At 39.8% G+C, this 22,173-nt stretch overlaps 1 protein-coding gene and 2 long non-coding RNA genes across 6 annotated transcripts in view; 2 read left to right on the forward strand and 1 right to left on the reverse strand.

Moving 5' to 3' along the window:
- Nucleotides 1-11,914, forward strand: part of LOC145498205 (uncharacterized) — a 79,262-nt gene extending 67,348 nt beyond the window's left edge. For 2 of the 4 annotated variants that reach the window (XR_014050812.1, XR_014050811.1), the window contains exons 5-6: nt 4,929-5,016; nt 11,204-11,529. This is a non-coding gene — a long non-coding RNA (uncharacterized LOC145498205). Of the gene's footprint in view, nt 1-4,928; nt 5,017-11,203; nt 11,530-11,842 lie in introns of those variants that run through there. The other 2 variants (XR_014050810.1, XR_014050809.1) reach the window with 2 other exon arrangements.
- Nucleotides 1-22,173, reverse strand: part of LOC145498206 (uncharacterized) — a 90,952-nt gene that overhangs the window by 52,741 nt on the left and 16,038 nt on the right. The window lies entirely within an intron of this gene.
- LOC145498169 (uncharacterized) overlaps nt 1-22,173 on the forward strand; it is a 69,943-nt gene that overhangs the window by 28,431 nt on the left and 19,339 nt on the right. The gene's annotated exons all lie outside the window — the stretch shown is intronic.

Below are 22,173 nucleotides of genomic sequence, written 5' to 3' on the forward strand. Positions count from 1 at the left end.
GCCCGCCAGTTGATCACTTCCTTTTTACCTTTCCGCTGCTTTTGAAGTATAAAACCGATTTTCCTGTTGTCATAAATTTACCACAACGTCTGACAGCGACGATCAGTGCGAAGCTTCGCTGCCATGTTTTTGCAGCGGTTTCCCGTAACATACGTATTGCGGGCGTGAGAGGCCACGTGCGTTCTTTCGCCATGAATATTTATCCAGGCGATGTGGTGTCCAAAGATGTTCTGAAATCTTTTCGTAATTTATGACAAGGTGGAGACGGAACATCCGCAAAGAAATTAGATGAAGATTTAGATATTCCCCGGGCGTCAAAAGGTGGAAATGTAGATCTGTCAAAGTGGTCAAAAGATGATTTCAGCACTGGTTTGATTCCTGATTACATCGATTGCAAATATTTTGCCGGCAAGCAGGTGGTGACCAAAAATTTTGGTTTGTGTTTCGCTGCAAAGGAAAACTTTTATTGACACTTTTTGGTGACCACATTTTTCCATTTCGCGACTGAAAAAAAAAATTCAGTCGCCAGTTGGCGCCTGCCGAAAAAAGTTAATTTCGGACCCTGAGTCTCTTCTCAGGTATTAGTTCTCTCCAGAATGAGATGTTGGCCCTATTCCAAGATTTATCCCTCTGTCCAAACGTCGTCCCTCTTCTTACATATTAGCTATCTCACAACATATTGGCCATCTTCAAATATAAGCCCCTTCTCCAGATGTTGTCCCTCTCTTTGCATATAAGCCATCTCATGATATATTGGCCCTCTTTGAATATAAGCCCCTTCTCCAGATGTTGTCCCTCTTTGTGCATATAAGCCATCTCATGACATATTGGCCTTCTTCGAATATAAGCTTCTTCTCCAGATGTTGTCCCTCTCTTTGCATATAAGCCATCTCATGACATATTGGCCCTCTTCGAATATAAGCCCCTTCTCCAGATGTTGTCCCTCTCTTTGCATATAAGCCATCTCATGACATATGGGCCCTCTTCGAATATAAGCCCCTTCTCCAGATGTTGTCCCTCTCTTTGCATATAAGCCATCTCATGACATATTGGCCCTCTTCGAATATAAGCCCCTTCTCCAGATGTTGTCCCTCTCTTTGCATATAAGCCATCTCATGACATATTGGCCCTCTTCGAATATAAGCCCCTTCTCCAGATGTTGTCCCTCTCTTTGCATATATGTCATCTCACAACATATTGGCCTTCTTTGAATATAAGCTCCTTCTCCAGATGTTGTCCCTATTTTTGCATATGAGCCATCTCATGACATTGGCCTCTTCTCAGATACAAGGCCATTCTCCAAATGTTGTCCCTCCTCTTACATGTAAGCCATCTCTCAACATATTGGCCTTCTTCGAATATAAGCCTTTTCTCCAGATGTTGTCCCTATATTTACATATAAGCCATCTCATGATATTAGCCCTCTTCTCAGATACAAGCCCATTCTCCAAATGTTGTCCCTCTTCTTACATATAAGCCATCTCACAACATATTTTCTCTCTTCTTAGATATACATGTAAGCCCCTTCTCCAGATGTCATCCTTTTTCCTACATGTAAGCCATCTCAGGACATGTTGGCCCTCTCTCCAGATAGTGGCCCTTTTCTAAGATATTCCGTAGGCCTTCTAACCACATGTTGGCCCTCCCATCAGATGAGTCAGTTCTGCAGATGTCGGTTCTCTTTGATGAAACACACACAGTTGTATGAATTCTCTCTCCATATGTTGACCCTCCTTGAGGTATGATCCTCTCTCCCAATGTTGTCCTCTTTTAAGGTGTAAATCTTATCTCTGCATTTTGATGTACTTCTTGCAGGTGGATCCTCTCTTCTCAGATTTAAGCCATCTCCCCATGCTGGAGGGAAACTCTAAGCTTTGAGGAACAGATAATGTTCAAGGAAAAATATCCGAGCAAATTTTTAAATCAATTAGGGACTCAAGTGTTTGGTATTCCTCAAATATATTTTGCATCCCTGGATATAACCCTGCTCCTAGATGAAAGCCCTTTCCCTAGACATAAGCCCTCTCCTCCTAGATGTAAGCCCTCTCTAGAAACATAAAGTTAAAATAAAATAAAGTTAATATTCTCCCTGGATATATGTCCCCTCCCATGATATAAGATATATAAGATGTGGATCTGCTTTGGTTGTAACTGTGTAAGAAATTTTGCCATGCTCGTAAAAAGGCATTACGAACAAAAGTGTCAGTTGGGGTATGCTGTTAATAAGTCTTTTGCAAAAAAAAATTAGCTAGCTATTCAATCAGAACGCATTAGAAACCTTTACTGCCCATCATCCAGTCAGATGACTAAAAATCCAGCTATTTGATGACAGCGCATGCATATAATTGAAATGTTATAATCTTGGCACAAGTGTATCCCGTGATGTTAAATTCACGAACCCAGCTTTGAAGGATGTAAATCATGGAACAGACAATTGAATGGCTTAGTGCAAGACTGACGTAAGTGACTTTTTCGGGTGAAAAATGATTTTTTCGTTCAAAAGCGCCCAAATTTTTGCATGTGGTCTCCAACGTAATAGGAAAACATTGCCCTGTGTTTGTATTCCTTGTTTTTTTTCGCCTGATGTACAAAACAAAGTGGAAAGTTTACTCGCTCAAAGACGGGATCTGGAAATGAATTTCTTCAACTACGTTGTGACGTAAGCTTGCGTTTGCATTATTTTGGCGCGCAAGACAACGTCAAGCTTTCGATCAGACAAGTTGAAACCTCACCTGTTGCATGAAGTCCGCTTATTTGACTCATATTTGCGCCCGCCTGGCGGTGAAAGGACTTCATTAAGTCCGGAAACCCGTAAGTCACTAGCATATCTCAAAGAAGCGAGATGTGTTGCTGTTCCAAGATCGCTAAGCGGTCGAAGGTACACTGAAGCCAGGCGAGGAGTTTGAAAGCACTTCTCATGCCAAAAAATGAGTCGATGGCGAGAAGTGGCCCATTTGCCAAATGTTGCTGTGCAGAACGTTTGGAAATAAAGAAGTGCTTTTAGACTCTAAAAAATCTGTTTAGTCGGCCCGTAGGCCTTGCCGAGTTGAAGTTGCTGAGGGATATCCCATAATAATCTTTAATGCGTCTCGATAGGTCTTGTCAGTCGATCTCAGTCGGCAATGGAAAACGTGACAAACTTACATTTCGCTCAGCCAACGGAATATTAATTGAAACAGAATCGACGGAAAAGATTTTTTTCACTGAGAAAAGTAATGTATTACTTATTTAGACAAAAATAGCCCTAAGCCCCGATTCTTTCCAGGAGTAAATGGCCAATGTTTTCATGTAAGAGAAATGATTGATCCAAAGTCGCGATTGTTGACCATTGGTGTGTTCCAGTGTGACAGTTGACCTTTTGGGAACTGGGGCAAACAAACGCCAATCATATTATGGACTAGCGGCTTTCGATCGCTTGCCTTTATTATCATGGAATCCCAATGGAATGATTCGTTTGTGAGGTTAGAAGATGGCGAGAGAAAGAGACAACAGTGTAAGTCTTTTGTCTTTAAAAATGCCATTCCTTTTGCTATATATTTTCCGTTTGTTTTCGGTTTTCCCGCTTAGATTCAGTTCAGTGTTTTCACAAATATACAGGGTATTTAATTATCGCAGAGACGGAGCAATTTCAGATTGACTCAGCCGTTCAAGTACTGTAATTCGGAAAAATCGTCTCTTCGAATGTCAAGCGTTAATTCCTTGTGGCGACATTTCACGAAATATGTTTTATAAGGTATTTGTTGTTCGTCACGCAGTCAAAGTAATGGCAAGCATCGCTGTTATAGCACATTGCATTTCAAAACGTTTTACATCATCGCAGTAGCACCTATGAAATGTCGCATTTCGCTAGTGATTTTCACTTTTTTTTTTCGAAAGAATCCAAACCGAACTCTTTTTTGTTCTAAACGAGTTTCATGTTTTCACTGATGGCAAAACGTTTCACTCTCAGAAGATAGGTAACCACCGCTAATAGACACTGGTCGTTGACTTTATTTAGATTCCCGATCATGCATGCTGTGTTTATGAAATGAAGCGTTTTCTTCTTTTATTATTTTCCCTAGGCTAGCACCAAAATAGAACTAACCCTACCACAAAGTGTTTAGAGACTCTAACCCTAAGCCCTAGCCCTAGCCCTAGCCCTAGCCTTAACCCTAAGCCCTAGCCCTAGCCCTAGCCTTAACCCTAAACCCTAGCCCTAGCCCTAGCCCTAGCCCTAGCCCTAGCCCTAGCCGTAGCCCTAGCCCTAGCCTTAACCCTAAACCCTAGCACTAAAACGGTAACCCTAACACTAAATGCTAAACCTAGGCCAAGGGTTAGGGTTTGCTTTTAGGTCTAACGCTAGCCGTGGGGTTATGTTACCTTTACTGTAACTGTCAAGCTATAGGCTCATCTTTCTCTAAGGCCCATGTTCATCCATTTCGTTTTGCGGCCCTGTATTATTGTTTTGAAGTCACCGTTGTCCTAATGTTTCTTTTTTTCCGAAGACAAAGCGCAAACCAGCTAAAAAAATATACGGGGCTATGCTCTTCTACTCAATTGAAGACGACACGCAAAAATTCGGGCGCTTTTGAACAAAAAAAATCATTTTTCACCTGAAAAAGTCACTTACGTCAGTCTTGCACCAAGCCATTCAATTACAAATTTGTTTTGTCTACTGAAAGGCAGATTTTGTTAGTGACGGTCATAAAAATGGTAACTTGGCATTGATTATTAATTTCCGCTTTAGAACTGTTTATTTAAAATTAGTTTCTTGTCAGTTGAACTGCTGCTGTGCAGCCTAAACAATAGCAGAAATGTTTGCGATGGACAATTTTGCATCTTATTTGTGTTATTTTTGGTCTTTTATTTTAAAATGGCAACTGGTATGAAATTTGAGGGATCAGATGAGGGTAAAACATTTTTTGTTTCAATTTTTTGTTCTTGTTTAGGTGTCAACAGTGAGCAGCTTCAAAGGTTGAGAAGATGGCTTTCATAAGTTCTTCTAACATTTTCATGTTAACACGAGGGGCGAACTCAGTAAGTTATGCTGTTAACAAGTTTAATGTAGATTTGATTATTTGAGGTATGCTTTATGTTACTTTGTTGATATCAACATATTTATTAACTAACTTAAGTTTATTAAAATTAAAATCTGTGACAAAATCGCTAAGGCAGAATCAGTTAATGGGACAAAAATAAACAATGTTTCCAACTGTCGAGAAAGATTGAGTAATTATCAATGCAGATTTTGATTCAGATGTTAAGATACGATGTGGCATTAGCAGTAGCAAGGGACTTGCTCCTTGAAAGATGTGTTAGCCAGCCAAGGTTTTGCTGGCTGAGAAAACCAGAGGCGCCTCACCCTCATTAACTAACCCTATGCTAGAAATTGAAGACATCTCTGTTTGGAAAAGTTAAGCCAGGCGCAAGTTAGCCCAAGTGAAAGCTAAAATCAAAACAGTTCAAAATAGTAATTGAGCTGTATTGAACTATCTGCATGATTCAACTGATTCAGTTGATCTTGAGCAAGCGTTGGTGCTGATCCGCCAACTGAGAAGAAAACGCTTTGTTCAAATAATGTTGTTACCTTCCACAGAGGTAAAAAATAGGTCCGCAATGCGAACTTGTGTGGGATTTCAATCAAATAAGAGTTGTTGCACTGTGGATAAATCAGAGAAATTGTAGCTTTACAGTGAATATTTATACAGGTTGTCGTTTTGTAATGATGAACGTCGAGTAAAGATACCGTAGAGTCCTGGTTATAAGATCCCAAGCTGCAGACGAAAAAACGGTTACAGGAGAAATATGTTCGGACCTTAGTTTCCAGGAAATTTACTCCCTTAGGGTTCGGTTACACGGAACTCTTTGCCGTGGTAAATAACCTTTTTACCACGAGATACTGCATTTAGTGAGCATGACCGATATTTCCGGGGGTAAATTTCCTGTGGTTAATAGCCATGGATACATAAAAAAGATCACGTGCAGCGCCCTTGACATTTAATGTAGTAAGTTGCATTGGTGTTTTGATGTCCAAGGTATTACGAGCAAATCACGTTTCTCCGTTTGTCATTAATATGTAACCGAAAAGGGTAAAATGGTTTTCCTCCGTGCGCTATTTTTGTTACCTTGGCAAAATCCCGTGTAACCGTTGTGTCACAACGTGTACTAAAACCCAGGAAAAAAAACAAAAAACAAAAAACAAAAGTCAGCGGACATATATATATCGCCTCAAGTTATTAGTGGGGCGGGGTCATTGAAAGAGTCATTGAAGTAAACACATTTTGTACGTTAGGCTTGTTTTTCGCAGCAGGAGCGAAAACAGATGACATCGAAAAGCAAGTGCACACGAGAAGATTTAGTTTTCTGTTGCGATTCTGGACCGTGCAATCAACAATAACGTGGCCTGTTTCGTCGGGATGCCATATGACGTGCTACATAACTGGGTCAATTAATGTTCACGAACACAACTTTTGAATCGCGTTGGCTTGGGATGTTTACTGTGGGAACAGCTTTATTTCATTAGTTCCAGTGGAGACAAATAGTTCAGTTAGCCTCAGCTCTTACGCAGACGCCTCCCCCCACCCCTTCCCCGCCTCAATGTACATGGAACTGCAACAGAAATGTAGTTTACTTTTATTCGTTAGCGGAAATATTAGAATCGCTTGCCGGTTGCACGGAGTTTGTTTGCGACAAATCAGCTCCGATTGCAAATGTCAGCTAATATTGGTGCTTCCAGCTGAGAAAACTGTATGTAAATTATACTTTTAGAAATTAGGTTTTGTGCTTAAACGTGACCAGTACCTGTTAAAATGTTTAGCGTGAAGTTTGAAGGGAAATGCAAATATTTAGTCGTTTTAAACTTGTGAGTCTACGGAAACTGCACCGTCACGCAACGTATCAAGAAGTCATGGTTTATCAGTCGAGAGGACCTCAACTTGCTAACCATAAATACACAGGAAAACACTGGGCTTTATCATTTTATATCTGTCCGTAAAACTTCGGTTGTTGATATAAAAATGCTGATTCTAGCAACATACGCGAGTGGAAAGTAATGAAATCAATCAAGCGTAAATGTTCTTCCGACAGTTACAGACTACGCGGCGCGACATGCACAACTAGAACATACGACTAGAATTTCACTTTCCGCAGAAATTGTCGGGATTTTCATCTGATCAAAGAAATTTCAATGTGACATAATTTAAATATGTAATTGCAGAAAGTTCCGAGAACTGTAACTTTGTATGATTGTTGTATGATTGACTGATTGTTCCTTATTCATCCAAGAATTTCGCGCATATACAGAAAGCGAATGTTTGCCCACCTTATAATAAATGGCGCGTCAAAAATAAATACGGCAGCGAGTGTCTGAAAAACACTAAGACCTAAGGCCGAAGACTCCCTTCGAATCTCAAAACCAAGACAAATTCGCCAAGAAACAACACCCGCTAAGAGTAATCACACTAATGGCTGCCGCACAAAAACACTCAACCTTTTGCTAGTGGAACCTAGTCTACACGCCAAGTAGAAACCACGTGACAAACGCTTTGCTCTCCTAGACAAATAAATAAATAAATATTGCTGGCGTTGAGAAAGTGTGGGAAATCGCACACAAAAACCAAAGTTGTTCAACGTAATGACGAAAAATGTTCAGCGTTATATTCATTCGCTTCACCAGAATACAGGTAAGCACCATTTAAAACTTCAGCATCAGTAAAAATAGGTCCGCTATGCGTGTATGTGGAACGACGTTAATTATACTTCACTCGCGTTTTGTTTGGTTGCCATAGCGATCGGGATCCGAATTCGGCCACTGTTGGTTGAAATTGCTATTTAATATGTGAATTTTCATAATAACCCATCAAGAGCAGTTTGTAGACCGGAGTATCACATTGTGTTTTAGATCTTCACAACTGTTTGCAGGAAAGCTTCTCTGAGCTTTTACATCTTAACTGCGCCCATAATTCAAGTTCAATGTCATACAAAGTCATATTAAGAAATAGAAGGGATTTGGTAATTTTCCTGCAGTATGGCCGGTGACCCTCTTTTTATACAACGCTTCCCTTTTTACTCAGAAACGACGTTTTCTAAGTGTAGGTAGGACATTGATTTCCACTCCTTCGCTCGCTCCTTCTTTCTGACTTCGATTCATGTTAACTTTTTAATGAATCCGCTGACCAGAAGCAGGACATTAAGCTTTCTTAGTCGCCTGCGTTTCAAAGTCCGTAGTGGTGAAATTTTTTTCAAATCGTTGAGACGATTGAAAGTATGTTTTATTGGGTGTTTTTTTGGACTTAAGCATAGAGAACTTCAACCCCATCTCCACCGTGAAATTAATTCTCGTAGTACTGAAATACTGAAATTTCCATAATCTCACTGGTCAGCCAGTTCAATGGAGGTTGAAAAAGCGGTCGGCTGTACACAGGCCCAGTAGACTGATCATATCGATTGACGGGACACAGGTAACAAAGACATTATTCGGTCGTAAAGACAGATGGTCATGGCTTTTTTTGCCATGAGAGGATGGTCGATCATCAAATTCAGGGCGTGAGAAAATATTTTTGTCGGGCCAGCATATTTTGAGTTTAAAAATCGAAATGATTCAAGCTTTATTTACTGGACGAATTGCTAAATGATGAAAAGCTTCACGTTATTTAAAGCCAGGAAACGGGAAGAACCGTGGGGAAATAGTTTATCGTTATAGAAGCGTGCATTAATCAAAAAAGAGAACAAAAAAAGAGAGAGAGAGAGAGAGAGAGAGAGAGAGAGAGAGAGAGAGAGAGAGAGAGAGAGAGAGAGAGAGAGAGAGAGAGAGAGAGAGAGAGAGAGAGAGAGAGAGAGAGAGAGAAAGGAAACTTTGAAAGAAAAAAATATATACAAAAGCGAATAATCCACACAGTCCGAGATTTGAACCCAGAACTCCCGCTCGGAAGGCAAGCTCCATACTCACTGCGCCACGACAACATATCTTGGGTAGATTTGAGTATCAGGAGTGATTATTAACTGGGTAAGAATTGAACAGCTGATTTATGTAACCTTCGGATTTTGCACTGTAAAATTGATTTAAAAAATTGTCGCACACGGGAGATTTTGTCAATTTATTTCATTTTTTTTTTATAAAGTCGAACTGACGACCCTCGATGTTCGGAGTGAGAGGCGGGCACCAAACCATTGCGCCAACTTGACTTGACACAGATTTGCACCGAGAACTTGACTAGATATGTGTACCAGTGGCCCGCGCTATGGTCAGCGTGACGTACCTAAGCAGCGCACACGATGTTACTTTTGTAGTGAATGGGTTTTTGGTGAACTTTGTCTGACGAAAGATATAAAGTAAAAGTTATGATCCTCGGCTTTGAAGTATGTAAAACGTGGAACAAGCAAGGAATTATTAATTTGTCATGCTTACAGTTAACGCAACCATCTTTAACAAATAAAGAAACCTAAGCTTTGTATTGCACAATGATAAAACACGACGGCCATACACCTTATTCCAGAATGGCCGCCATTTAACTATTCTTTTGTTTTGTTGCAAATTAGCCCTTGTTGCCTCGTTCTTAAACTCGAAATTCAAAAGAATATTTTCCCTTTAAACGAGGCAACAAGGGGTAATTTGCAAGTAAACAAAAGAGCACTGAAATGACGGCCATTTTGGAATAAGGTGTATTTGAGAACACGAGGGAATGTAGAAAACACGAGCCGCAGGTGAGTGTTTCCTGCATTTCTCGAGTGTTCCCAAATGTCCGGAGTGTTTTATTACAGTGTAATACACACCCTGGGGTGTAAAGTCCAGCTCCACGTCCCTGTCGTACACCCTGGGCAACGTCCTAAAGTAGGGGAGCGCCAGTCAGGGTGAAGTACGGTGGGGAAGCCTCATTCCTCAGGGCCGCTACGGTAACCGTCAAGGCCTGACTGGAACCCTGAAACGGGGCGGCTAACGAAGCTCTGGTGAAGCTACGAAGGCTAACCCCCTACGTGGTGGATTCATTGGGTTACTGAAACCGAAATTATGGAAAACTTTGCCGGGTCTCTATTACCAGTAGAGATCGAGCAGGGATCGTTAAAACCGAATTATGATCATAAGGTGAGAACGAGAATGAAGCGAAGTCCGCGGATGAAGCTGTTCTCTCCGAAATTCAGAACCTGGATAGGACAATGGAATGTGCGAACTCTATACGAGTCTGGAAAGGTAGCTCAACTGGCCGTAGAGATGGGACGTTATAGACTGGAAATCTTGGGAGTCAGCGAAGCTAGGTGGAACCAATTCGAGGAAACGGAGTTGATCAGGAAAGCGCAATCGACATTCTCAATGCTTATGCCTGTGTGGAAGGAAAAATGTATCAGATTGCAAACGAAGCTCAGGATTTTCAATACAAACGTGAAGTCTGCCCCTCTGTATGGTTCGGAAACTACTGACCAAGAAATTGTAAACCTTTATCAACAAGTGTTTAAGGAAGATCCTGAACATCCGCTGGCCAGAGGTCATTTCAAACGAAGAACTATGGGAAAGGAAACAACAAATACGTATAGAAGAAAGCATTATGAGAAGAAAATGGAAATGGATCGGGCATACGCTACGGAAGCCTGAGAATAAGATCACCCGTTGCGCTTTCGAGTGGAACCTTCAGGGGTCTAGAAGAAGAGGTCGCCCAAAGCAATCCTGGAGGCGAAGTGTGATAGCTGAGCTCGCCAAGAATAAGTTCACGTGGATAGAGGCAAAGCGAACTGCCAGTAATAGAGTTAGGTGGAGATCCATGGTTGACGCCCTATGCTCCCCTTTAGGAGCGAAGATGGCCTAATCAAAATACACACCCGAGGCTTCTTCATTTGCTTTATGATATAGAGGTAACGCGGTGAAAAACAATAAAACACGCTTTTTCTATGTTTTATACCCTGACAAAACCTGGGTTTTTGACCAATCAGAGCGCGCGCAGGGTCCTATCCATATAAAAATGATAATAAAATATAATTTTATCACTGTTGGTCGTATAGAAGGTAGAGACGGAACTGATTATTTGCGTTTTGGAAAATATCGTTTTTAAAATTTAGTTTATTGCGTTGTTGCAGAAAAGAAAACATAAATGTGTTTCCCGCAGACAGTGAACTTCGCAATTTGCATCTTGTGTTTCTTCTTGCCCTTTAATTTTACTTTAAACGGAAAGTTAACAGATAAGGTAAGGTTAACGGATAAGATTAATCACTTTTTCTCGCTGTTTGTTTTTATTAGGTATCAACAGCGAGCTGCTTCAAAGTTTGTGGGCTTTCGAAGACATCACGCACGCTATCAACAGTTCTGTAAACGTGATGGGCAAACTCGGGTAAGTGGTATTGTTTACATATTTACTATGAATTTGATTAATTGAGCCATGCTTAATATCAAGGCATTCAACTAACCCAAGTTTACGAGGATTTAGAGACGTTTAGGTACAGAACTAGACAGATTCTAACTGGTTGAGGCCTTTCGTTGTAAGTTGAATTGGGCGGAAACTTGAATAGACGTCAACAGTGATTTTTAAACCTGAATAAAGGGATAAAGTCGTGCCCGTTTAGGGACAACCACTCGCACATGAAAAGTAGCCTTTCCGAGAAATCGCGCTATGAAAGTGTGAAAGTTCAAGTGCGAAAACGTGAATAGAGATAAAAGCAATCTCACTACGATCCGTTTTGAATCGTGCCGGTTTTGGCAGATCTGCAAGCGCATCTAAAATTCGAATATGCTGTTTAAGTCTAAGTTTTCAAACGTATTTGTTATAAGTCTAAGTTGTCATGTGCTCACGATCATGTGCTTTTGGAATAATTTTTTAAGTCTCTTCATTGGTGGGAAATATTTGTATTTTTTAAGCCTTCAAGTTCTCTTCTTTTTCAGATGCCTTGAAAATGACAAGTTCAAAAAAGTGGCCAAAGAAAAATTCTCAACCTTGGAAGAAAAGCAAAACCCGCCACCTCCCCGCCAGTCATCACTACATTGTTTTTATATTTATAGCGAGAGGTTTGAACTCTCGTCCTTGTGGTACAACTTTGTACGCACGCATGCGCGGTTCGTATCATATATATACAAATTAAAATTTTTCTAAGTCTTTTGGCGGGAACTGTTTGTCTATGTAAAGTTCACTTGTGATCTCTATCTTTCAGATGCCTTGAAAATGGCCAGTTTAAAGAAGTGACCAAAGAAAAAATGTCAACCTTGGAGGGAAGGCAAAAATTGATGTGGAACACCGCCACCTCCCCGCCACCACCACTAACTAGCATTTCTTTTATACTTATAGCGAGAGTTTGGTGCTCCAATCCTTGTGGTACAGTAGCCTCTAGTAGGCGTGCGTACTAGGTGAGTGTCCCAGTTACAAGAACTGTGAGTCCGACTGTATTTTGTGACTGTAAGTAACTGATAACTTCGTGTCAGGTAACCCATAGTTCAAACTTCAGGTTGCCCGACCCGAAGGTATCGGTTACTTGTGTGTTGTAACTGTAAGTAACTGATAACTTCGTGTCAGTTTAAGCTTCGAGTTACCCGACACGAAGTTATCACTTACTTACAGTTACGACATACAAGTAACCGATACCTTCGTGTCGGGGACTGAACCCGAAGTTTGAACTTTGCTTAAACTTCGGGTTAGCTGACACGAACTTATCAATTACTTACAGTCACGTAATACATTCACGACTTACAGTTCTTGTAACTGGGACACTCACCTAGTACGCATGCGTATTAGAGGGTACTGAACCACAAGGATGGGAGCACCAAACTCTCTCTATAAGGATAAAACAAATGTGGAGCTGGTGGCGGGGAAGTGGCGTTTTTTCACATTAATTTTTGCCTTCCTTCCAAGGTTGACAATTTTCCAGTGGTACTCGTCATTTGAAGGGAATCTGTAAAAGAGTATTGCAAGCATGGTTTTCAGTAAACTGACACAAGTTTGTAAAGTAATAAAATTAATTTATTTTGTCATATTACAACAAACAAAAACCAAAAAAGATTAATATACAGTACATATCTTTCGCGTACAATAAACAACAGTGTACTCGTTATAAGAGTTAAAGCTAAGTCCGTAACTCTGCGTCTTATTATCTCCGCTGTATTCTGAAGATGTTGTGATCATAATAAAACCTTCATTTACGAACCTTGTGTTATTTTCCTGTGAGAGCTACGACCTTCTTGAGTTACCGCGATATTAACAATATGTGCAACTAGATTATGAACTAAGGACCCGCGACAGAGTTATATTACAAAACCTTTGAGAAAAATAAAACGACTACATACCGCCACAACACGGCACTGTTTTCCTTCGACAACTACAAAACTTTAGGATTAATCAATTAATAGACTTTCAGAGAATTTTAAAGTCCATTCAACATAACTGCCACTAAATAAACTTATTAATTTCTACTCGACGATTTACTCAAAAAATACGTAAGAAATATTTAAGGATATTAACCTAGCGGCGCTGTATGTGAACAACAGCAACAAGGAAATTAGAATGATTACAGATTAACAAATTAACGTTAGTTTTTCATACCCCTGTCCTGTTATTGATCATGAATTTTGTCATAACATTCTGGAAGTAGATGTGGATCCACGAGGCGATAGCCGAATGTATCCGCAGACTGCTTTGGCAATGTTATGACGAAATTTATTGTCAATAAGAGGACAGACATATGAAAAACTGACTTCAATTTGTTTTATACGATAACAAATTGTCAAACTGTCCGCTCTCGCTCGTTGACGCATAGCATAAATTCATGTGTCTGTCTGCTTATTGACAATGAAAATTAGCCAATGAGCGCGCGAGAATTTTTTGCAGTTATCGTAAAAATGACATTTGACAAAATTACTATCTGCACTGTTATTGAATATTAATCAATTTGAATGACTATGAAGATCGGGGCTTTTCAAGATCGTAAACATTTGCGTTTGTTGAGAAAATGTTTCATCGTTTTCTTGCTTTGCCTTAGAAACCAAATTAATTCATCGGCAGAAAACAATTTTTTCCCCTACTCGATTGCGAATAGTAAGGTAACGAAAATTGAAAATTACATTCTTTCAAACAGAGCCAGTGAAACTTGTACCGCAGGAAAAATATATTGGACATTAATTTTATCCTGCAGTTTTAACCAGGCTAAAATGAAGCCCTAATTTTTTCGGTAGCCAGTGTAAGGAATAACTTTCCTCCTGTAAACAGACGATTTTGTCTTCCTTAGCTTACATCACCACTATTTCATGTTGCGGGAGAAACGCAGAACTAACAAAAGTGGGAGATTTCCAAAGAATGATACAAATTGAGAATTCAAAATAATTATAACGAGAAATGATATAGTTTTAGTGCTGATAGGAGTTACCTCAGAAACACAACATATGGCGCATCAACAGATTTGAATAGAGACAGAGCAGATTTAAAATGTTATCAGTCGAAGTCTTTCCCAATCCTAAACACCCTTATTCCTGCTATGGTAATTGTAAACTTCGTTTTTTTCTACTACGGCGTTCAAGTTTCCTTCTTTTGGTAGCTAATTTCACTATCGTGTCAAGACCCCTTTGTTTGTCACAAAGTCCGATTCCAAAAACTATTTCTCAGCAGTAAGAGATATCTAACCCGTCACTGGTACATACACCATTCAGTAGACATCACAAATCTATCGGCTAGTCAGTCTCAGCCATCGCCCATGGTGTATGATCAATTCATCTTGAGCTTTCCACTCAGAAAAGCGTCCTACCTGGAATAAATGAAAACAATTTCTCCGCATTCAGTTACCACAATATTGCCTATGTTTATTTTATATTATTATATTTAGTTTATAAATATTACATGTATTACGTTTTGCCAAATTCTCGCTATGAAACATAACGTTAGTGAAAATTACTTCTATGGATTTAAATGACAAAACCATAGCTTCATTATAAACAAATTCCCGGGCGTTTTTATTAAAGGTGACAAACAAACAAGATTAACTTTCTAAACTGTTCAGCCTAACAGGTTTTAAAAATCCGGCCGATCCGCACAAAATGTGAGCTAAGCAACAGAAGTGGCCAAATTTCGTGACTTTTCACAGTTATGGGGAACATAACGTGACTTCACGTCCTTAGATTTTCCTTTTTTCTAAAATATACCATGAATCCAAGGTGGCGCATCCAAGATGTATGATCTCTTTTTGGCCAGAAATGACGTGATAACTGCCACGCAATTTGAACTTACCACCAGGTTCGCTTGATTTGTCTAACGTTTAGAATTTCCAAGATGCACGCAGTGGAAGAGAATCTTTTTGCACCTCCCCCACCCCCCCCCCCCCCTTAACACGCCCAAGAACATTACTGGAAAAGGCCTTGCTACAACCACAACAAATACGATTTAACTTAAACTCTTACAAAAGTAAAAAGAAGCGAATTCCAAAGCGTTGAGCTAAAAGCAGTTCCTAAAAGGACAAAACAAAGGAATGAGTTGACATGAAAATGGGGACAGCGGACGGTGGCAAGAGCGCATGCTTCATGATGACATTGTCACCTGCACGTGACTCGAACGTTTCAGGAAAATTAACCAGCACGCATTTTTTCTGATCGTACTTTTTAAGAGGCGCCCTCCGTAATTTTCAACTATGGCCCTTTGGACCAGAAAAAATCAAATTCCTCAAACTTTCTCAGATGAATGGTCTAGATAAGTGATTCACAAAAATATAACTTTCAGTTCAATTCGATTGGTATTTTAGCGCTGGGGCCACCATCTTGGTTTTGCCCCTCTAAGAGGGCTTTCAGCGGCCATTTTAGGGCACATTTTTAACAATTTGCCATACAAAGAAAACGATCTAAATCCGGGTAAAAACACTTTAGTCGAGACAAGCAAATGTTTCTTGTTACATTGAGAGGCTGTTTTGGCAATTTGATCATCACCTGATTTTTCTACAGAATTTTAAATTTCTTCCCTTTCGGACTACTCATGAAGCGCCATAAAAAAGGCGAAGTTTAAAGGAAAATATCGCCAAAAGTACATCACTTGAGATTCCAAAACTACCCTCCACTTAAAGAGCAATGTCTCACCTGTAAAAACATGCAATAAAATTTTGGGGCAGTTAAAACTGTAAAATGTTAGAAGAAGAAGTTTAAGCTGTGCTTTTGTCAACAAAGACCGCCGTCCTAATTAGCATAATAACGTGAAAATAACGATGCACAGAGAAAATAATGATATATTCCACTTACCTCGCGACATGTCGACAACTGGATGTTCCACGATGCCTCATGTTATATTTCCAGTATGTTTCAGCCACATTTTCGGTGCTTAGTGTACGAAATCACTCTCAGACATCGCCACGGTTAAGCAGATTTCAACTCTCCGAAGCCCGCTTCATAACATCTATCAATATTATTTGTCTTTCGCCTCATAAGCCGCCGTTTACAAGAAGTTTAACAATTTGCTGAGATCCTAACTGACCCAGAAGTCTGTTAGCAGCCTTTAAAATCCTCCTCTTAATCGAGGATCCTCATCAAGAACTCGTTTAAGCTCAGTTCTGTTTTCATCTGTTGTGCATCCGCCATTATTCCACAGATTGCGTTACATTTGACAAATGCACATTCCAACGGGTAGGGGTAGGGTGGGTAGGAAGTGAAAATGTAACCGACATTAAAGCCATTTTACGCATTTCTGTGTCTAAACTAGTAACTGGCTTTCCCAAAATGATTTGAACACGAGCTTCTGCTTGCAGGTATTTTCTAGGTCATTTTTTTGCAGGGTAGGTCGGGGGGGGGGGGGGGGGGTCGTGTATTAAAAAAAAAAAACGAAAAAAAGGAAACGATAGACAGTATCAGGTCAAAGAATTATGATCTGTGTATCTTGATCAGCTTTCTCAGTTCATCAGTGAGGCCCTATTAGGGGTTTTCAGGATACTGGATATTTGGGTAAAACGTTAATAGGATGCAAGAAATTTAGGGGAAATATTGATGGGGTAGAGCATGTTTAGATCAGATAAAACAGGACATTAATTGAGTAGGAAATCGTTGAACTGGATTTAACAGTATACAAGATATTTAGGACAAAAATTAATAGGATTAGGGATACACCGACACACCCCCCCCCCCCCCTCCCACTATGGAGCCTCAACAATGGTCAGCTATTTAGGATAAAAGAAATGATGTATGTCAACTGCTATAAGCATTTATTCTGGACTCTTAGTACTTGTATCACGTTGAAATATGAAAGTTTTGTATCAAATGTTTGGGGTTTTAAGGTTAGGTAACGCAGCTCCTTGTTAGTAATTTCGAAGCCCACACTTGTTACACTGAATAGATAGATAAAGACGGGGCTGGAGAAATAAACAGAGAATGAAATGTGTCCCGAATTCTGTACCGTTTAACACGAATTTCTTACATGGCAACCTTTGTGTCTGCAAAGAGATCGAGGCACAACATATTTGTAAACAACTATCCTAATCTCATTGACAGCCATTAGTTTTTGACGAGAATTTTCATTTATTACAAACAGAATACGGATAGAACTCCAATAAAAAGCCTCTTCCTTGTTTTTTTTGTTCAGCATTATACTCGTGTCTTTCGCTGCCCGAAATGCCATCAAATGCTGCGAAAGGCAACAGACTGACAAGCAGTGCGCAAGAAAAGTTTTTCTCGGGTCAGGAAACGGTCATAAAAGTCGAAGCAATTACTGTAGCACAAAAGATGAGGCGCTCAAAAGATAAGGCCAGAATTAGGCGGTTCACCTGTGATGACTTCCTGACTCCTTGCCACGTTTAATCCTTCCTCTCGAGAATGGCTTCCAAGCTCAGAAACAGACAGGAGAAGGTCCTCCAAGAAGACACAACAGCCGCTGAGAATCAAGCTGCAGATATTTTTGACAAGGGTCAGTTAACTCATCCAATTGCTTATGAATCATTCAACTTGTGTGCCTTAAACGCATCTATAATGTCTTTAAAAAGCTAAGCGTCAACATAAGTGTTTCGCTTGATAGATGCGGGTATTTTAAAGCGCCCTGCTTAGGGTCGAAAACTAGTCCTGTGCAGACATGCAGCTGTGTTCCATCACAGAGCTGCACGACATTAGCGGCCGTGGGGTGCCTCAGGCTCATAACGAATGGTGCCAACAAAATACAAACGTGTTTGCGCCAGATTAAGAAAACGTGGAAAAAGTAGATCTTAGCCAGGGTTATTAGAATCCACAAAGAAAACTGGGGGGTAGTCATTAATTTTTCCGAGATAATTAGCTACTGCTGACGATAGCATTTTTCTGAAAAAAAGGTAAAGATATTTCTTCACAGATTCTCCTAAGGTTCGCCTTTACATGCAGAAAACTAAACATATTAAAAAACATCTTTAAACTACGTGGTAAGTGGTAACATAAAAACTACTTTTGATATGTATTTAATAACAGAATCGTCGCAACAGCACTCTGGCTTAGCCAAAATACAGTCTACATAACTTTTCCTCACAGCCAAAAACTAATGCATTGTCGAATAGGCTTACCACTTCCAATTCATACCATAAAATGTAGCTGTAATCACCCCTGTTTTAAAAGTTAAATGAGTTGTTTCATCCTTTCGAAAACTTTGTCGGTGTCCGTTACATTTTTCCCTCTTACTTTCCAAGTAAGTTAAACATTGACGTCTCTCGCAGTTGTTTTGCGCGCGCATTATGCCATCTACAGTTGAATTTCAGTATGATTTTTTCTACGGATACTATAAAAGCTAGTTTGTCAGCTGGAAGCCGTTCACAGTTATTGCTTAGCGATATGCTGCTTTTCTTGTAATCCCGGTTTTAGTGCAGGCTCGTAATTTTAGTGCGAAATTTGTTTCGGCCACAATAGGATTTTTTTTAAGTCGCACGCTTGGTAGGGTAGTTAAGTACGTCACTAGTTCCAACCCAAGCGCGCGCCTGGCGTTTAAACCATGCCTAAAAAAGAAGGCATCGTCCTTAACTGCCCTTCAGTAATTTTCTGAGCATTTTCTTTTCTGATGCAAAAGTGAAACGGCTAAGAAAATGTAAGAAGTTTCAATAAAACGTCCCTTATCAGTACTTCCTGCGCACTATTCGTCAGTCTGTTGTCTTTTGCAAAGTTTGATGGCACTCCCGGCAGCGAAAGACACAACTGTCCCGCTATATCTGATCTAAACATGCTCTACCCCATTAATTTTTCCCCTAACTTTCTTGCATCCTGTTAATTTTTTACCCAAATATCCAGTATCCTGAAAACCCCTAATAGGGCCTCACTGATGAACTGAGAAAGCTGATCAAGATACACAGATCATAATCTTTTGACTTGATACTGTCTATCGTTTTCCCTTTTTTTTTTTCGTTTTTTTTTTTTAATACACGACCCCCCCCCCCCCCTAGTTAAGACACAGAAATGCGTAAAATGGCTTTAATGTCGGTTACATTTTCACTTCCTACCCACCCTACCCCTACCCGTTGGAATGTGCATTTGTCAAATGTAACGCAATCTGTGGAATAATGGCGGATGCACAACAGATGAAAACAGAACTGAGCTTAAACGAGTTCTTGATGAGGATCCTCGATTAAGAGGAGGATTTTAAAGGCTGCTAACAGACTTCTGGGTCAGTTAGGATCTCAGCAAATTGTTAAACTTCTTGTAAACGGCGGCTTATGAGGCGAAAGACAAATAATATTGATAGATGTTATGAAGCGGGCTTCGGAGAGTTGAAATCTGCTTAACCGTGGCGATGTCTGAGAGTGATTTCGTACACTAAGCACCGAAAATGTGGCTGAAACATACTGGAAATATAACATGAGGCATCGTGGAACATCCAGTTGTCGACATGTCGCGAGGTAAGTGGAATATATCATTATTTTCTCTGTGCATCATTATTTTCACGTTATTATGCTAATTAGGACGGCGGTCTTTGTTGACAAAAGCACAGCTTAAACTTCTTCTTCTAACATTTTACAGTTTTAACTGCCCCAAAATTTTATTGCATGTTTTTACAGGTGAGACATTGCTCTTTAAGTGGAGGGTAGTTTTGGAATCTCAAGTGATGTACTTTTGGCGATATTTTCCTTTAAACTTCGCCTTTTTTATGGCGCTTCATGAGTAGTCCGAAAGGGAAGAAATTTAAAATTCTGTAGAAAAATCAGGTGATGATCAAATTGCCAAAACAGCCTCTCAATGTAACAAGAAACATTTGCTTGTCTCGACTAAAGTGTTTTTACCCGGATTTAGATCGTTTTCTTTGTATGGCAAATTGTTAAAAATGTGCCCTAAAATGGCCGCTGAAAGCCCTCTTAGAGGGGCAAAACCAAGATGGTGGCCCCAGCGCTAAAATACCAATCGAATTGAACTGAAAGTTATATTTTTGTGAATCACTTATCTAGACCATTCATCTGAGAAAGTTTGAGGAATTTGATTTTTTCTGGTCCAAATGGCCATAGTTGAAAATTACAGAGGGCGCCTCTTAAAAGCTGCAAATTTTGTGAACAAAACTAAGAGACGAGATCATCGACTTTGGCACAAACGCGGTATTTACGGCAAAATTCATCGTTGATTCTGAATTCTGATGTTAATCACTTTTAGGATTTCATCGTACTAAACAAAATTATGAAAACTATCTTGCAGTAATAAAAGGAGCAAAAACACGCCAACGCTATTTGATTCAGTTTTGTGATAACATTGCACAAGTCCTGCGTGGTGTAGTGAAGATCATTCTCGCTTTACAGTCCAGATCAACGCAGGTTCAATTACGGCTCAGGACATTTTCTTTTTCTTCTTGTTTTGTTTTTGGACGCGCCTGTTCACTGTTTTGACCACTTAAAACTTTTAAAGAACAGGAAAGGATATAAGCAAAGCCACAAATAATATGTTGTGGTTAACCACTTCAATTCTCCGCGTGACTTCTACGAAGGAATCTTCGTCGAGACATATTGAATACTTTCACCAAGGTAAAATGCAATATTAGCATCAGCATCCTAGTAACAGTAACGCTAAATTTTGCTAGAGGAAGCAAGGGAACCAAAATACCAAATTATAAAATAACTGAGCTACTACGCGCGCTCTCATTGGTCGATAGGTGTGTTTAGATGAGAGTATGTAAACACGGTTGTGACGTGTTAGATTCGCGCGTATTTTTGAGAATTATTTTATAAAAGCAACAGAGTACTTTTTCCGTGTTTACATAGCCTCATCTAAACAATCGGGGAGTTGGGAGAATTCTCGAAAGTTATGCAATCCCTCGACAACTTCACGGGTTTCTCTCCCTACCCTCATCGTGTTTAGATGAGGCTATGTAAACACGGAAAAGGCGCTCTATTGCTTTAAATATTGACTACAAAACTTTCCCAAATGCCTATCACGTCTACATTGTCACTTGAATACAAAATAAAACTTCCCTAAGCTCTAGTAAAATACATTTTTTCACGAATTCCACCAGCCAGAAAAAGAAATGATGAAGGGTGTATAGATCTGTTGAAATTAACACAGCAGATTAAACAAATCCTCTGAGAAAAGGATGCTCGTTACCTATTTCTCTTCTAACCCCCCCCCCCCCCTCCCCACCACTAGCAAAATTAACTGAAACACTCCCGAAGAAATCTCGTCGTCACGAAAGGCGACGACCACGAACCATTTCCCATCGTACCTTTCTGAAAGCAGCAAAATTTTGTCAAACAGCAAACGCACAATTTAGAGCATAATTTATCCTATTTACCTGAAAACTGTCAATATATCATTAACTTATTCATAAAAGATCTTGCAGTATTCAAATGTAAATTAGAAATTAGGCACAAGCTGTAATATCCGATTGACAATCACATGCGTATTGAGTGGTGTTGTGGAGATCATTAATGCTCCTCAAACCAGAGTTCCAGACGACCGCAAGTTCGATGACCACTCGGAGCCTTAATGTTTCTTTTTTCTTCTTTTTTATTTTTATTTCCATTTTATTCCCTTCGGTGGACGCGCTTGTTTACTGTTTGTAACATCTTCAAAATTTAGATCGAAGGCTACAAAAAAAAGATAAAAAAGAGGAACTGCCGTATAAATCAGCGGTTCAATCCATACTCACTTCATAATTACCCCTGATACACATTCCTGTACATCTAGGGCACGGTGAATGTGTAACTTGTCTCTCGGGCAATACTTCCAGGTTCAAATCCCAAACTGAGCAAATACTTTTTTCTTTCATGTTTCCTTTCCCTTTCTTTTCCCTTTTTTAATCAATGCACACTTCTATGACAATGAACTATTTCCCGACGGTTCTT

This window comes from Orbicella franksi, chromosome 9 (genome assembly GCF_964199315.1).
Source record: "Orbicella franksi chromosome 9, jaOrbFran1.1, whole genome shotgun sequence".
Taxonomy (NCBI): Eukaryota; Metazoa; Cnidaria; class Anthozoa; order Scleractinia; family Merulinidae; genus Orbicella; species Orbicella franksi.